The sequence below is a fragment of the Hibiscus syriacus genome, unplaced genomic scaffold (assembly GCF_006381635.1).
Source record: "Hibiscus syriacus cultivar Baekdansim isolate YM2019G1 unplaced genomic scaffold, ASM638163v2 tig00110406_pilon, whole genome shotgun sequence".
In the NCBI taxonomy this organism is placed as follows: Eukaryota; Viridiplantae; Streptophyta; class Magnoliopsida; order Malvales; family Malvaceae; genus Hibiscus; species Hibiscus syriacus.
Window position 1 is genome coordinate 72,264 of NW_024062724.1, and position 5,190 is coordinate 77,453.

At 37.7% G+C, this 5,190-nt stretch overlaps 1 pseudogene; it reads left to right on the forward strand.

Annotated features, from left to right (window-relative positions):
* Positions 1-432: 432 nt before the first annotated feature.
* On the forward strand, positions 433-2,398 carry LOC120123947 (annotated as a pseudogene).
* The last annotated feature ends 2,792 nt before the right edge of the window (positions 2,399-5,190 follow it).

Here is a 5,190-nt window from a genome sequence, read left to right on the forward strand (position 1 = left end):
AAAAAGTTGGTTAAAATCGTATATTATATGAGATTTTTGGTCACTGAGGTTATTTTCTCTAATAATTAATACCCAAGCAAAAAACCCGAAGAAGATATGGATGACAATCTTTAAATACCCAAGCTACCTAGGACTAAGCGTTTCTCTGGCTAGCTTGCAGGAACCGTCTTCTTACAGACGTGGAAAGAGTACGATGACATATGGCAACGGAGACGATCTGTGCAACCTGCGGAGACCCTGTCGAAGACATGAACAATGTGTTTCGAACATGTTCAGCTGCTCTACTGAGTTGGAAACAGGTTTTACGTCCAAACGACCTTGATGAATTCCTCAATGAGGATATACATGCATGGATTGCCAGCAACGTATAACGTAAGGAATACCCAGCTACAAATATAGCGAACCAGAATTTTTTTTGGGTACTGTTCTTTGTGTAGGTTTTTGATTCATTTTTCAAAAGAATATTTTCAGGTTTTTTCTCGTTGTTTTTGAATTGTTGGCTACATTCGTTAAGCGGCACGTTGAGTCCAAGCTCGATCGTTTTCATGGTTTTAGTTTCTCAGTCCCGATCGGTATACTCTCGTTGGAACCCTGCCGGTTCCCGGAATTTGAATGGCGTCGGCCGTTTTGGCGAATTGTAGTGAGTCAAATTGGTCACTTCCGCTGAATGCCAGTGTCGATTTCATGGGCAAAGTTCCATTTACAGCTAAAAAAACCAATCCCTAACCCTAAATTTAACAAGAAGGGTCATTTTCAACACCAATTGACTCAGCCCGACGATGTTTCTGGCCACATTGTTGATGATCACCTCGTCGTTACACATTCTGCGGCTTCAGATGATGCGTCGTCGATTAATCGTAAGATAAATGATTTCATCTCGGGCAGTTATGTTAGTTTTCCTGTTAGCTCTTATACGAGGAAGGCGTTGATTGATCTGAAGAGCTAGTTGGTTTCAGAGCTGGAGCAGATTCGTGAATTGATAAACCAAATCTAGTCAAATAATTTTCAGGCTAGATCCAGCTCCAGGAAGAAACCCTTACCCAAAAAGAACACTGGCAACAAACGGCCTTTGCCCCCAAATTTCAGCAAAGAATTGAAGAGATTGAACCCTCAGGGGAACGGGAAACCATCGAAGGCTTATTTGATGAAAAACTGTTCCCAAATCTTGAGCAAACTAATGAAGCACAAACATGGGTACATCTTCAATTCGCCAGTGGATGTAATTGGGTTGGGGCTTCACGATTATTATGCTATTATAAAGAATCCGATGGATCTGGGCACTGTTAAATCGAGGTTGGCCAAAAACTTTTATGCGTCTCCGTTGGATTTCTCGGCAGATGTAAGGCTGACATTCAAAAACGCCATGCTGTATAATCCGAAGGGGCATGAGGTTTATGCGTTGGCTGAGCAGCTTCTTGCGCAATTTTTGGAATTGTTGTCCATTGAGTTTGAAACTGGAGGAGCAAGATGATCCTCAAGAAATAGAGTATTATGAAGAAGAGTTGCTAGCTAGTTCTTGGGATCATGGGGAAGCTGAGAGGATGAAGAAAGATTGGGAAATTGATAAGGATGATTCGATTAACATTGAGGCAAGATCTGATAAAGTTGGTGGGATGTTGAGCCATGTTTCAAACTCCAATCCACCGCCAGCACAGATGCAGTTGCAGCAGGAGCCGCTGCCAAGGGTGGCTTCTCAGTAAGGGCGCTACCAGTTAAGCCAGTGAAGTTGCCTAAACCTAAGGGCAAGGACCCGAACAAGAGGGAAATGACTATGGAGAAGAAGTAAAAGTTGGGGATTGGACTGAGCTTGCCACAGGAGAAGATGGACAATGTGGTTCATATTATAAGGAGAAGGAATGGATATTTGAGGCAGGATGAGGATGAGATTGAACTCGATATCGAGGCAATGGACACAAAGACTCTGTGGGAGTTGGATCCGTTTGTCACTAATTACAAGAAGATGGTCAGCAAGATCAAACGTCAAGCGTTGTTGTCAAACAATATTGCATCCAATGACAGTAATCAGGTAAGCATGAAGTACATTGTGGTTACTTTATACTAATTTGATGGATTTATACTTGTATCAATACACTAACTGGTGAATGGAAAATTATAGAGAGAAGAAACTGTGGAGAAGATGGATGTTGCAACGGAGATGAAGAAGTCGAAGAAAGCTGATGCTGGAGATGATGATGTAGATGTTGGGGATGAAATGCCAATGAGCAGTTTTCCATCGGTGGAGATAGAGAAAGATAAGGATCGCCGTAGTAGCAGTTCCAGCGGCTCTAGCAGTTCAAACAGTGGTTCTTCATTGTCTAGTGGTATTACTCAACAGAATTCCATATCTTGGTGTGATGGTTCAAATTTTGAGGAAACTTTCTCATATTTGCAAGGCTAATTTTATAGATTCGGAATCTGGGAGTGATTCAGATGGTGACGATGCTCGGTCATAAGGCCTCGGTTTAAAGCACGAGTTCATTTCAAGTTTTGGGAGCTTGTCAGCTGAGATTTTTGGGGAGAAATCCACGAGGAGTGGGAACTTAGATGAGGTGGATTTACTAACAAATTTAAAAAGTTAGATATGGAGTCTCTGCGTTAAATGCTGAATGTGTGGACCTTTTTTTTTTCATTTTGTTGAATGTACAGGGTGGGTTGTTTAAGTGTATTGTGTGAGTTATGTAATGGTTGCTCCCTTTCCAGGAAAGAAACGGACGAAATTGGAAAGTGGGGGCATCATCATTGCTAGAAGAATCAATGAAATTGTGGGTTTCGGCAAAATGGAGTCAAAATTGTTGAGAGATTGGTAGAAGATATTTTTGTAGGAAAAAATAGTTTTTTTTTTCTTTTTTGGGTTTGGGGGGGGGGTAGAAAGTAGTTTTGTACGCATGGAACCCCAATACTTTGATTTTCAGCATCAATATAGAGGCGTGTACAATTTCAGAGCTTTTGCTTCTTTAACGGGTCGTTGGTACTTGCTAGCCATGTACGTTAGCTGCCTTAAATGCAATTTTGTTGAAGTTTGCATATTCAAGTTTTCCTTGCTTGACGAGATATTACGACTGCAATGAAGACGTGCTTTTGATGCATATTCGAATGTAGGCGTTAGGATATCGGTATTTGGCTCTTATTACAGTTTGATGAATGGGACATGTACAAGGCCTGTGTGTGTTTGTATATGAAACTTTCCTACATGTACAAGGTTTGTATATGATTCGGCAATTAATCCAATCTTGAGCAATACAAATGTTCCGTTGGCAATCATAGTTTTATCTTTAATCCTAATTAAAAGTTCGGGATGTTGCTAAATCTACCATCGGGTTTAGGGTTTCATTTTGGACGTTTTAAAGAATTATCATCACTTTTGCATCTATTCTCGTCTTTATTTGTTTGAACAAACATTTATTAGGTCAACAAGTACAAACATAATAGATTTAGATGCCGACGACAGTGACAGACTAATAACAAGGCGGGGTGAGGAAGCTTCCTGTTTCTAACCCATTTATATCTTCACCTTTGTAACAATGGTAAAGACCCCAAGTGAAAAAGAGTATTAACTTAATACATTTGGTTTTTTTGTTACTCCGTAGTTAAATAATGAACGGTCGTTTTAACATTCAAGCAATGCAAACGAGTGTAACCAACGTATGGCATCCTATAGGAGGCATATGATCACATAATTAGGAGAAGGAAGATATCTTTTTGGGCTATACCATGTTATTGATGTCGGCAGGACCGAATTGGAGGGTCCTTGATAGTTGATACTTTAATCCGCACTTATTAGACTACAAGAGAATGACGATGCGAAGATGATTCCATTGCAGACGACACATTTTTGGGTTTGAGTTTTTATCCACTATGATACATCGGCTGTTAATCTTGGATTTGTTCAGGCAAGATTAAGGGTTGATATAAAACGAAAAAAAGAAAATTGCTCTGTCGAATGGATAATACGGTTAGGTGTTTTTCAGTATGGAAAATTAAAGTTTTTTTACGTGGAAAACTAGGATATGGAGAGAAATTTTGTCCCCACAAGACAAGAATACCCTTATTCGTCAATGGGATGTCACTTTAAAAGCTCCTCTGAAACAGAGGAATATTGAGGAGAGTCCATGGCTGAGAGAGGAAGTACAAGGGAACTACACAAACCATGAAGGAGGATTAACATGCAATTAAGTAAACATGACAGGCAATCAAGGGAACTATAATGAATCAATTAAGAATAGAACTAAGATTACAAAAGCCAGTAATAAAGTAAACAAATTGATTTTTGCTAATTATAAATTAATTATCAACTTTATTAAATAAATCTAAAAAAAATCATTTATTAAAAAATAACCTCAAAATAATATTAATTGAGAAAATACTAGTAGGACTACCTCACGTTATACAAAAAATATTATAAGGACCTTGCGTTTTATTTGAAGCGAGATCCATCAACTATTTTAGATAAAATCATTTAATTTTTAGATAAATACATGTAACTCACTTTTCGTAAAACACGACATCTTAATCGCTCTTTACCGTACGCGAGATTTGGGGAACATTTTTCTAAAAGAATTGATTGGGGTTATTTTCATAAAAATTGTTGAGAATTATTTTTTCAATAAAATAATAAAAAGGGTTTTCTTTCAACCAGAGGGTGACATATGTCACTCTTTAATTGGTGGAAATAAATATATTAAATTAAAATAGAGTTAATTTTCCAATCGAATGGTGATAGTGGCATGACATGTGGAATCATTCGATGGGAGATTAAATTTATTTTAATTTATTAAAAGTATGACTAAATTAAAAGAATATATAAATAATAGAGATCAAATGTGTGATTGTATCAAAATATTTAATCATTTTTAGTTATCTCGGGTGACCACATCTTAATTAAATAAAAATGGAATGGACCATATCCTATATTTTCTAAAATCAGTGACAAAAATGGATAAAATAAAAATATAAGTGATCATCTACGTAGTTAACCCTATACTTTATACAATTACTAATTAGTGTTTTTAAGAGTTGGTTTTTCATTTTCGAAAGTTTTTATCATTTATGGTGGAGACTTTGGGCCGTTGTTGTTTGACCCAAAATTTCATTTAGGCTATCAACCCAAAGATCAAGAAGACAATCAAGATCAAATCCGCTACGGCGCCGTCGGCGTGTAAACCACGTTTTTCAACCGAGATCAGCCAATTC